General features: G+C 50.3%; 1 protein-coding gene across 10 annotated transcripts in view; it reads left to right on the top strand.

Annotated features, from left to right (window-relative positions):
* Positions 1-12,358, top strand: part of add3a (adducin 3 (gamma) a) — a 53,370-nt gene that overhangs the window by 9,615 nt on the left and 31,397 nt on the right. The window contains exons 2-6 of one of the 10 annotated variants that reach the window (XM_081706101.1): positions 1,268-1,304; positions 1,895-1,917; positions 2,025-2,077; positions 2,310-2,417; positions 2,508-2,613. The exons of 1 other annotated variant lie outside the window; for it this stretch is intronic. The gene's annotated coding sequence lies outside the window, so the exon portion shown is untranslated. Of the gene's footprint in view, positions 1-1,267; positions 1,305-1,894; positions 1,918-2,024; positions 2,078-2,309; positions 2,418-2,504; positions 2,614-3,416; positions 3,440-8,172; positions 8,550-10,268; positions 10,290-12,358 lie in introns of those variants that run through there. 8 more of the 10 variants (XM_035520797.2, XM_081706103.1, XM_081706105.1 and 5 more) reach the window with 8 other exon arrangements.

Genomic DNA, 12,358 nt, shown 5'->3' with positions numbered 1-12,358 from the left:
CGGTCAGCTGAGTCCAGCTGTGGGTTTATAGTCATTAAAACAGAAATGGATCGACTGGATTAGATCAGCGATCTAGAACTGGCCTTGGCTCTCACTAGGGGCCATATGGAGATGAGCCATTTTGCAGAATAGCCTGATGAAAACAGAATTCCTAAACATATGTGGCATTATACTGAAAAGTGGACTTTTTTTGACACACTAACTGTTCAGTTGTTCACTTTAATTGTCTCGCCTGCTGTGGAAAGCAAGCGTGACAGACGTGCGTTGCTATGTGCAACGTCCACACTGTCGCTGTGGAATACGGCAGATCTTGGGCCAGACGAACCATGAAGTGCATTCACAGGAACTTCAAAGTGTTAGTCAAACTGCACCCAGTTTACACTTGTTTACACTGCCCTGGAAAGCAGTTATTTTCAGTTTGCAAATTAATACTGAGAGCTTCAGTTAAAAGTCTTTACTTATGTTTGTCTAAAGACTTCACATCCATTAAACAGCAGTTAGAGAGAAATAAATCAGCAAATAATAAAAACGGGGGGAAAATTTGGAAATTTGGTGAAAAGTAACAGAAACTGCAGGACTGAACTGTAAACCTGAAGATGTAGAGGGATGGGGAGCCTTGAGTCGGAGTGCTAGAAGGAATGTTCTGGATATCTTTCCTACTTCTTTTATCTTCGAAACTAGTGGGTCATAGACACTACCTCTCTAACGTGCGCGCACACAAGGTTTCCTGTCCCTAAAGTGCTTATTCCGAACCCATGTGTGGCATCTTGTCTCCATGTTTGTACTTCATGTTCTGAAGTGCTTGCTTCTAGCTTCCATGTCTAGCATTCCACAGCCTTGGACAGATAACGTGGTGCAAGGCAGCTCAGACTGGGAGGGAGACGAGGCTTCCTTCCATTTTGAACATTCCACTACAGAGCCATATGATCGGGTGGAAATTCCACCTTTCCCCTGATCGTCGTTGTTGTTGTTGATGATCCTCTCTGGCCAGTAAGACTCCAAAAATTGTTGTACATGGGTGAAGAAGATCACGTTTCCATTGCCAACACGGCATTTAAAGCATCAGCACACATTTCTCACCAATTATTCATTCATGCTATATTACTCCTGTGGATATGTGATTTGTAAATTGACCTCAGAGATTGATTGATGGTTTTGACCTCAGAGATCTGAACCCCTTGTGAACTGACTACATTTCTTTCCTTGTTTGTTTTTGTTTGTTTGTTTGTTTGTGCTTATATATTGGTTTGTGTTTGCTTGGTTGCAGGTGAGACAGCAGTGGAATTGCCGCCCCCTCTCAGCAGGTAAGGCCTGACCCAAGGTCAGCTTTTCTCTCTAGTCCAAAGCAGAACAATTAGGCCCATAAGTGTTGGACCTGGTCCCAGACAGACCCTGTTCTTCACACTGGCTGAGGGGTGGGTGGGTGGGTGGGTATGTGCGTGTGTGCGCGCGTACGTACCGAGGTGTTCTGCCGTAAAGCTGCTTCAGACTTGACCATTGGAGATTTGAAGCTGGTTCGGTTCAGTGATGGTGAACCACGATGTAGTGTGTATGTGGTCTCAGTTCTGGCCTCAGGTTTTAGTGTATGATGGTTGCTAAGAACGACAGTAAAGGTTTAATGGACTCACTGGTTTTCATACAAGTGGCCCCAAACATGAAAAGTCCAAACTGTGGATTGAGAATGCACCAATTGTCTGCAGGGCCTCAGTGTGTTTGCAGACACGTGTTGTATGCAAGATTGTGACTGACTGTCATATGCTTTGCATATATTAAATCGCATTGGTGCATCTTTGCAGGGATGGTAGTTGAACCTTGGTCTGTATCATCTAGATAAATTATTTGCTTGTTTTTCACTTTTTTTTTTTTTTTTTTGGGTTTCATGCCAATTGATCAGCACACCCACCTGGAGTGAGTTTGGTGAGGATGCCCACAAATTAAAGGGTTGGGGTGCTTTGAAGTTTATTTGAACATAAGAATTGTAATAACAAGTTACAAACAATGCATTATTCCCCCCTAATCATTAGATGCGGATGTTGCAGGAATGCTGGTGGTGCTTGAGGACAGAACAGAGCGCTGAGTCAGTGTCATGATTCACTTGTCTGCTTTTTGGATTCTCTCCCTCTCACACACACGCACATCTTGGATTAAGTGTTGTTGAGCTGGCAAGATGATTTACACTGCATGAAAAGATCTAATGGCACTTCAAATGATCTCTGGCTTTTTACAAACTTTCTGAGTTATTTCCATCAGTACCACTTTGATTGCTCTCTCTCCTCCTGAACCGGAGAGTGATGGCTCATGCATTACAGATCTGCGTTAGCATGGCTTAGCAGTCAGGAAGGAGCACTCCTCTCTCTGACCCAGCTGCTTGGTTTTGTCCCCGCCCCCTGTCTTTATGGTGCCCCTTGGGAGGCTCAGTAAGTACCAGTCCAAGCCCAGAGCCAACGAGCTGGTTTATATGGCAGTCGGAATGGAGAGGTGTAATTTATTGTTTGTTATCCCAGCAGGTTTCACTGGATTTTTATGGTTCCTGCTCAGCTCTATGGTCTGGCGCGGAACAGATATGAACAGATCCGACTGGCTGCAGAGCATAGCTCCCGCCAAGGTGGAAGGGTACGAATCCGATTTACTTGATTCATGCATGGCTGCTCGCCAAGAAAACGCCTGGCACCTGTGGATGTGCGCGCGTCTTCATGTGCGAGGTGTACTGCCTGTTGAATGACCCTTCGGTTACGGTTCCTGAGCCGTGGGATACTTCTACGGTTGGGTTTCATTCCCCGGCTCACCCCGTCACTGCGCAGCACGCACTCTCCAACCTGCCGCTGTCCTGCGTCCACGCCCGAAACGATCCGCTCAGCTCCCGCCGCACGTGAGAACAGAACGCTGCAGACTCGTGCAGATCTCCAGCTAACTCGCAGAACAAACGGGCTCATGATTTAAAGTGGGTTTGTGATTTGTTCTCTCGCTTCGGCGTGGCCTGATCAGCTCGCTGGCGTCCGGTGTTGTTAAAGTTGGGGGAGGGAGGGGTCAAACTCTGTCACTGCTTGGCTGTGGGTGAGGGTGGGGGCGTAGCGGCCCCGGTCCCATCAGAGACAGAAATATGAGAGCGGAGGAGGGAGGCGGAGCTGCGCTTCTTTTTTGTTTTTGAGGGGGTTTTTTTTTGTTTGTTTCTTCCCCTTTTTCACGCGTTTGCTTTTCCTCATGTGGAATTCTAAAGCGATGATGCAAGTTACCAGGCATCTCACTGCAGCCAGAAAAATAGCTAGAGTCTGTGTCCTAAAAGGCACACCTCTCTCTCTCTCTCTCTCTCTCTCTCTCTCTCTCTCTCTCTCTCTCTCTCTCTCTCTCTGTCTGTCTCAGCATTTCTTAGATCAGTCAGAAGAGAGGTGGAAGGAATGAATCAGCCAGTGACAGACAGACAGAGGGCCAGGAGTAGAGGGTAGGAGTCCTTCCAACCCTGCCTGGGAGTTTTGTGCCTCAGCCAGTGGACGGTTGGGAAAATGAGAAGTCTGGAGGGGAAACCGCCCACGCGTGATTGCTAAAGCTTTTAACAGCCTCAGCCAGAGCAGAGCAGAATGGGCCGCCAGCATCTCCGGATTGTCCTCTCTTGGATGTCCATAATGAGCTTCCCAAAGTCCCTCCATGTCTCCCGCCCCTTCCCGATCTTGTTTGTGGAGCCTCAGGTCTCATCTGTGCTTTCGTGCATAGCATGTTGTCAGCCATGCGGAGAAATTCCCCGTTGGTGTTGTAATGCAGGCAGTGACCCCAATGATGTGGCCAGACTTGAAGGTGAAAGTAGGTGGGTGGGTGTGGGGGGGGGTGCGCACGCACGCACGCGTGCGAGTGAAGGCAGCTCTGTGGAAACTCCTGCTCAGATTAATCTACAAGGTGCTTCTCTCTGGCTGTGGTTTCTCTGAGCTTCATAAGGTGCCGATCTATATCTGCAGGGTCCTGTTCCCGTCATGGGTAAACCTCTGTAGGGAGGACTGCTATATTGTGTATACATTCTCATGCCTACACACCATCAGGCGGGAGAATGTGTGTATGCGTGTGCCTGTATCTCCATCTGCTCTGTAGACGCTAATCTCATGAAAACAGCCTATCTGCACAGGCTGGATTACTAACCAGATACACACACACACACTATCGGTCGGTCGGTCGGTTGGTCTGTCTGTCTGCTGATTGCTATTGACGCTGATGACATTCATGCACTGGGTGGGGACTCTGCAGCTGGATAACGAGTGGTGTGGGGGTTTGGGGGAAGCAGCCGGGGCGTGTGGTTGTAGTTGAGAGAAGCTTGGGGTTCGCTCAAATCATGTGGCGTCTAGTCTCTCTCCAATGGTCCTTTAGTCATTTCGGTTCTCTCTCTCGTAATGTGATAACGGTTGTGCACTATGACTGCTCTCTTCCTGGACACTGAACTCCTATCCATAGATTGACTTCCCTCTTACAGAATGCTCCAAAATACAGTTCACGCTCTCGTGTGTGTGTGTGTGTGTGTGTGTGTGTGTGTGTGTGTGTGTGTGTGTGTGTGTGTGTGTGTGTGTGTGTGTGTGTGTGTGTGTGTGTGTGTGTGTGTGTGTGTGGGGTGTAAATAAATATCCAGCCTGTTTGTGTGTGTTAACCAGTGGGTGTTCCCTTGATGAATAACAGCTGAACTGACCAAGATTTGTCATGCGGTTACTTTAGTTTAAGAGGGTTTTTTGTGCAGCGAGTGTGTGTTATGCATGGAGCTTTTCTTCTGAATGAAAGAATCCTCTAGTAAAGTTAGCGCGTGTGTGTGTGTGTGTGTGTGTGTTTGGGGCCCTGTACAGCCCTGAGCACACCAGTTCTCTTCCTCTTATTTAGGGTTTTGTGCACACACTCCTACTAAAAATCCATTCAGCACGGGGCAGATGCCTTTTGACCTTTTAACCTTTTTGATGGCACAGACTGTGTGGCGTAGACCTCTCATTGGCTGCTGGAATGGGCCTCATCTCGCCCATCACATCAGTGTTGGTGGGAGGGGCTCTGGACTGATTGGGAGGAGCCTGGAGAGAGACGAGGCGGAGGGCTAGAGAATGAATGTGTCTATGAATATCTGTTGCATGCAGTGAAGGAGGTGTGTGTGTGCGAGTGAAGTCCTGATGTCCTGAATGTCTGCCTGGGTTGTCTCCATCATGGGCTGACTCTGGCAGGGGTGGTGTGTGTGTTTGTGTTCAGTGGTGTTGCCAGGCAAGGCCTAGACTGAGGAATGCAGCTCCTCTCAGCGATGTCCGGCCCTCTGGAGCTCTGTGCGGTCTTTCTGACAGAAAAACAGCCCGCTGTCTCACTCTCCCCTGGCACCGGCGACGGCTCCGCCCCCTCTCGTGTTTGATTCGCTGCAGTGCACCGCCCCGGCACCCAGAATTCCTCCAGAGGCATAAGTCAAAGCTGAGACAGAGCTGAGAGTGCCAGGAGGCCTCCTCACATTACCAGCCTCATCAGATTCTCCGCCTCCCCCACCTCGCCTCGCCTCCTGTTTGCTTTTGACTCAAACGTTTCTCACAGGCCAGAGGCTCTGTTGATCTGTATCCACACATGCCATACAGTACACATGGTGCGCTGAAAGGTGCCTCTCTTACACACACACACACACGCACACTGATTCTTCGTTCTGTAAATTATGTCGAGAATTACAGTAGCCTGTGGTTGCGTCCTCATCTGCTGTGCAGATAAGAATTTCCCTCTTTCTGCCAAGAATCAGTCTGGCTGAGTCTGGCTGCCAGTCTCCCAAGGCCTGGGTCATCTGTGGGACTGTGTAACCCCCTCGTCACCCCTAAATCTGACGCTCGGTCGGGACGAGGGTCACAGGAGATGTGGACGCTTCAGAGCTCTTTATGCGTTAGCTGCGTTCATCACGGTGTGATCACGGTGGGTATAATGGCACCATTACAAGGGCAGCAGTGCAGTCTGGTGAAGTTATCGCTCGCCCTGCCGCACATGTGAGCTCGTCTAGGCTCCGCCCCTTGCCTAGCCTGCTGGTATGCGCTCCGGTGGGGGTTTCTAGTGCACTTCCTGGAAGCGGACCAGAGGGGCACGCCGACGTGTGCACTCGGGGGGGGGGCATCACCTGTAGAAGGAGAGGCTGCTGTTGAGTGTGTGGCTGTGGGCTATGAATTGAATGGCTGCTTTGAAAACCAAACCACCTAATCCAAAAAAAAAAAAAAAAAGGTGGGACCAATGTGCAGCTTAAATTGTTTCCATGCGTTTGATGTCATGTGCTAGCTTGGGGTGGGGTGTGTGTGTGTGTTTGACACACAGTATGACAGGAGTGTAGTCACGTAACATACTGACACCTGTGCTCAGCAAGCGTCTTTTTGCGTCTGCATGTCTGGGCTTAAGCTCATTTTTCACCACACCTCTGGCTGCAGCTCTGGAAGCCCATGAATCTTCCCGTTTACACGCAGCAATCTAACGTGACCTCGCGGTGGAACCGGGCTCTGCCTGGGAGCGTCCGCACTAAGGCATTTCTATTGCCTTTATCCCCTTGCCGCAATTGGATTACTCCGAGCTGGAATATTTGTGCTCCTTCCAAAACCGCCTCGCTCCGCACCTGCCCATGGAGGTTGCGTTTGGGTGCGGACTAGGTGTGTGAGCGCAGGAGCGGCGCGTGCGCTTCTTCGCGTGTTTTGCCGTCTGTCGTATCTGCAGCTCCGGATGCGAAAAGTTCTAGACCCCAGACCCCCTAAACACCCCCTGCAACAGCTTCCTACGGTCTCTCGGGGTCAGTAGGATTGTAAACTCCTGGCGCTCTCAGCAGCCCAATCAGACATCCCAGCATGTGCACCTGTTGCTATAGAATGTAGAGACTGTCCAATCGATACCGATGTTTGCTGTTGTGGTATCCCTTGCACATGGGCCTCAGTAAAGGGCTTGTGTGTTTACAAATCTTCCCTTAGGAAGATTGGTGAATGCTGGGTTGGTGAACTGGATTTGGATGCAGCTGAGCCGAGGGGAGTTGTGGGTTTGTGAGGTTTGTCTGGTGCATCTCCCCCAGTGTTTGTGCGGGATATGAGGTTTGTGCTGGTCTTTAAAAGGCCTTTTAAGAAGTGGCTTTGGCTAGTGCGGAACCTTCACTGGTGCTAATGCTAGCTTGCTGAAACGCCTGCACGCGCACACACACACACACACACACACTCTCACTCTCTCTCTCTCTCTCTCTCTCTCTCTCTCCCTCATTTATTTTAAGCAGGTTCGTGGAATTTTCTTGGCAGACTCATGTTATACAGGGCAAAAAAACATTTTTTTTTTTTTTTTTTAAACATCTGAATAGTACAAAGCTCACAGCTTCTTTGAAAAAAATGTGCTGGTGTGTGTAGTAGCTATTTCTCACACGCACAAGGGGCCTGCGCTACTCGAGTTCCGCTGCCGATCCCTTTGTGTTCCTTTCCGCTCCTCTCTTCTCCACTCTGCTGGACAAGCTCCAGAATCCCAGCTTCTCCATTCTCTGTATCCCAAGCTACGGATTCCCTAAAGTCTGCTGCCGGAAATGGAATACCAGAGCCCAGGCGCGCTCTGCCGGACCACGTGGCCACGGCCCCCGCTGTGCCAGCCGGACCGCCTTCCCAGGCTGATTAAGCGATTACAGATCGGTTTTGGCATCGGTCTTGGCACATTGACCTCGCCTCCGGCCTCAGCCTGCAAACATGGCCATGTTTTTCCACTCTTATATTTATCATTTTGGCCATTTTATGTCTTTTTTTTTCCCCTCCCCCTCTCTGGGTGAGTACAGCTAATCTCAGCTCTGTCTGCCACCCCCCAATTAAAAAGCCATCATAAAAAGCTTGCATCAAATCTGTCTTTAAATAGTATCCCAGACCAGATTGCTCCACTGGTATGACTCTCTCTCTCTCTCTCTCTCTCATACACACTGTACTGCCATAAAGGCAGTGAGATCAGCTACCTCTCCACTGGTTTCTGCTGGGAGAAGAACTTCTCTGGTGAGGGAAATGAGTGCCTCATAACATGTGAGCAGCTTTGGGCAGGAACACCGGCGTGGTGGGAGTGACCAAGCACGGAGGCTAAAGGCACAGGGCCATACACGTGTGGGCACCTTGGAAGAGTGTTGGGGGGTGGAGCTTCACCGCCAGGCGTTCCCTTGGTAACACATGACCCTATCCCTGGGCTTACAGTAAACCTCAACCTTTCAGTCAACGGCTCGACCCCATCAGGAAACCGCCAAGAGACCGCAACAAGCTAACAAGTGAGATTTGACTGGATGAATTTGCGAGATTTTGAGGATAGTGGTAGATCCCGCTAGACGGCTTTTTTTTTTCTTTTTCTCCCTTGCAGTGCATTTAGTTTCTGTAAATAAATAAGCTCCGGTGACAGACTTTTAACGGAACGATGTGATTTTGGAATCGTGCGCTCAGCAGCCCTGAGGACCAGTGAGGGCTAGCGTGGCTAATGGAGGAGAACGGATGAGGCGGTAACTCGCCCAACATGCAAACAAGGGGGAAACAAAAGACCAAAGAAGTGCGGCGGGAGGCCGCTTTGAAGGAGGGCCATTTTATTTATGACCCGCAGTGGTACGTAAACGTTACACTCTCTCTCTTTCCCTTTCCCTCCCACACACACACAAAGCAGGAGATTCCAACCTGAAGTGGCCTACTCGAAGTCTCTTTAGGGAGGGCTTTTGAAACAGGTTACAACGCTGGTCTCTGGTCAGTCTTTCTCCACGAGACCCAGGCCATCTCCCTCGGCATCAGTGCCTTCAGGCTGTTCTAGGGTCAGTTTTTACAGCACACAGCTGGGGCTTTGTTCTGGTCTGCCGGCTGCTCGTTGTTCAAATGTAGGCCTTTCAGAGCTGGGTGAATACCACACCAGAGAGGGAGAGGGGGAGGAGAGAAATGGGGGGGGAGAGGTGGGCTTTTAAAGTTAAACAAATTCCTGCCTTCAGTTATGAGGGAGAGAGAAAGGGAGAGAATGAATAGATGGATGAATGAAGGAGCGAAGGGAAGGAAAAAAATGAGAAGCTTGAATTTTACCCAAGCAGAGAGAGGCAAACCCCTCTCTCTGGCCTCCGTATACAGCCGTCCTCTTGCTGTCTGAGGAATCCATGCAGCACGTAGATAAGAGGTCAGTAATGTATTGTGTGAGTGTGTGCAGCTGGGCCAGATAAGGCCCGGGGGGGGGGGGGGGGGGGGGGGGGTTTGGTGTGAGAGGAGAAACGGAGAAGCGGTGCATGGGAGGACTGGGAGGGAGGGAAGGCTTGTTCCACTGAGGGGGGGAGAATGGCCAAACCCCCAGCACGGTGCAGCGTTGGAGGTCAGGACGTTCTGAGATCGCTCATGCCCCTGACTGAAATTGCGCTGGAGGCTTGGGAGATGGCCAGCAGCCCGGACTCTGATTCGTGACGCTTTCGTTACAGCGGGGCTGGAGAGCTTCTACCAGCTTGCTGTTCTGCTCTGATTCATGACAGTCGCTCATCAGCTAAACCCGAAGGCTCTCGGACGTTGAGTAGAGCCTTTTTAGAAAAAGGGTGCTCCCCCATAGCGTTCGCCGACACTGGATGTTGCCGTGTCTGAGCGCACTCTCTACAGGTCTTGCTTAGGCAAACAGAAAACAAAAGGTTGAGTATGAAGACTTATAGTTATGGGTATGATTTAGATTTGGATGTCAGTATTGGTGGTGGTTCCCTAGCAGGTCACATGATTCAGGGGAGAGTAAGCTGCAGGCTTTGATCATCTTGTCCTGCGGCGTCTCTGACTGCGCCGTCCCGCAGAGTCTCTAATCGTCTGGGACAGCTGCCATCACTCTGTGTTAATCCATAACTAATAAAGCAGATAGTTGGCGACTGGCAGAGAGCCCATCCTGCCATACAGGATGCGAGAACACTTTATTGATCCTGAAGGAAGCTGCCGACAGGAAAGGAAAGCCCACTTAGAGAGGCGGGGCTTGGGGAGGAACGGCGAGGGAGAGATGGGACCAGGGAAGGAGACGTTACTCAGCATGACCACTAATCACCTCACGTGCCCAGAGCGACTGTCCTTCCTCCCTGTCCCCGCATGCATGCTCACTGAGTGCAGCTCTCCGGTCAGTACACAGAGACGCAGTGACCTCGCCAGCTCCACCTCGGCTCTTGCTTGACCGTTCGACCTCCTCCACCCCGCCCTTCTCCTCCAAACGATTAAACTCGCTCGCATCCTCCTCCGAGGTCGTAGACGCCACGGCGCGCCTTCACGGAGGTCTGCAAGGACCCTGAGAGTCACGCGCGTGTCGAACCGACAGGCCTGGAGTTCCTCACAGCCTTGTACAAGGCTGAAAAGGTACACTTGAGGAAACTTTTATTTCTTACTCTGGTTTAAATAAAAGCAAAAAGGATTCTCATAGCAGCCTAAATAACACTAATAATAACGCTGAACTGTGTGTAGTGTGCTGCTGTAGTGATAGGGGGTGTGTGTGTGGAGGTAGTAGTAGTACTAGTAGTGGTGGTGGAGTTGTGGCATATTTGCTGTGTGTGTTGGCACGCTCCCATCGCCTGTGCGTGCATGCAGATTAATTACACTGGTGCCTGTATGGACAACAGTCTGTTGCTAAGCGGAACCAAATGCCTTTGTGCCACTACTCTCGGGTGGACTTTGAAAGGGGCGTGGCCTCAAGCAGCTCTGGTGGAGGGCTGCAGATGTTCAGTGCAGTGCGATCAGCACTCCATTGCCAGCAACATGCGGAAACCATTTGTCACTTGGCAACACCATGGTTCTGTATCAGAGTCTGATCCGCCTGAATGGTGGTTAAATCCTTGGGGTGGATGTGTGTGTGTGTGTGTGTATGTTCGTGCACGTGTGCGCAGCCATTTGGTTTTGATTTAAGCTGCTTTTGGGGGGCACCACCCCTTTGTCTGAAGGCCGAGGTTTCATTAGCTCCACCCCTCCGATCCACTCATACAGCTCAGCTGCTTTGGGTTGTGTAGCGCAGAGTCTCTACGCTAACGGGGCGGAGAGACGGGACTGCGTCCTCTCCTTAAAAGTCTGAGTGGAGAAAGATGGAGCGAGAGGGAGGAGCCAGGCGATGGTGGGCTGCAGGAGGAGAATGGTACGATGGGCTGTTGGGATGTAGGAAGGAAGATGCATTACTCTGCATTGTCTGCCTTTGTGAGTTCCTGTGACGTGAACATCCATTGTTCTACGTCACTAGACCCTGGGCCTGTGGTCTTCAGCTCAGGACTATATGGAGGACGTCCTCAAAGCTAGTTTACTCTTTCTTGCTTTTACACACGGAGCCTCGGCCCTTTCCTTAACGTGTAACTCCTGACTGTGTGTTTTTGTCGCGTTACTCCAGACTATCAGACTACTCACAGATTTTGTCCCCTCTCTCTGACTGTGGTATGTTCTGCTATTTTAACCCGTCTGTGCTTGTGGGCAGCGATGCCTGCTGTGCTATGCTAACCTGTTTTCAACATTGTCATCAACCTGTTGGTTCTAATGTTGTCATTTCCTGTCCAGCTGGATGTGGGGGTAGGGGGTTGGTGCAGCGGAGGTTGGAAAAGTAAACGTTTTCCCAGCGTGCACTGGGCACTCCTGTGTCTGCCCCGTGATGCTTTATTCCTTTCCATTGCTTATTTGCTCTCTAGACGCGCTTTGTGCTGTAGGAAAGCGTGAGATCATTTTCAAAGCCGTGGTAAGTAATCCTCATAACACCCCGGCCTATTTGACCCGGTGCTGAACTTGTCGGCGGAGGCCCTGCTGTTTGCTAGGTGGAGTGCACCTGGGTGTGTGCTGCGTGGCCTGCGATGGAGCACCGCTTGGGTTAAACGGCGTATCCGTCTCCCCACAGCTGGGCTCACACTGCGGCCAAAAAGCCTGTCCCTGAAGACCACACACACACACACACACACACACATTCTCTCCTCTTCTCTCCCTGGCAATCAAAGCTCTAGCTTATTCTCTCTTTAATACTCCTTTGTTTCTCTCTCTCTCTCTCTCTCTCTCTCTCTCTTTCTTTCTTTTTTTTTTTTTTCCTTTTCCGGTAACTCCAGGCTATGAATCATTTAAAGGACTTCCCAGTGTCCTTGGACGGTACTCTGTGCCGCTCTCTCCTTATTCACACAGCCATTAACAGAACTTGCTTTTGGCCTGGTGCCACTGGAGGCGAGGGGGCAAAGGTCACGGACAGCCAATCACACAGTGCGAGCTAAAGGGTCTTGAACAGGCAGTCCAGCGCTTTACCTGGATTTGTGCAAATTGATTAATTAAGCGATTTGAATGAATCGGTTCATTAGTTTGTTTATATGTTGTGTTACCAGCCATTGTACAGTTTGGGTTTATTCCAGTGCTCTAACTTTTAAAGTTCTTACCATCATGTTCTAAGGTCCTTGACTTGTAATTGGAAGGTTGCC

Source organism: Electrophorus electricus, chromosome 23 (assembly GCF_041902795.1).
Source record: "Electrophorus electricus isolate QZ-2024a chromosome 23, ASM4190279v1, whole genome shotgun sequence".
Lineage (NCBI taxonomy): Eukaryota > Metazoa > Chordata > Actinopteri > Gymnotiformes > Gymnotidae > Electrophorus > Electrophorus electricus.
Note: the sequence above shows the minus strand (reverse complement) of the source record. Positions and strands in the feature narration are given on the sequence as shown.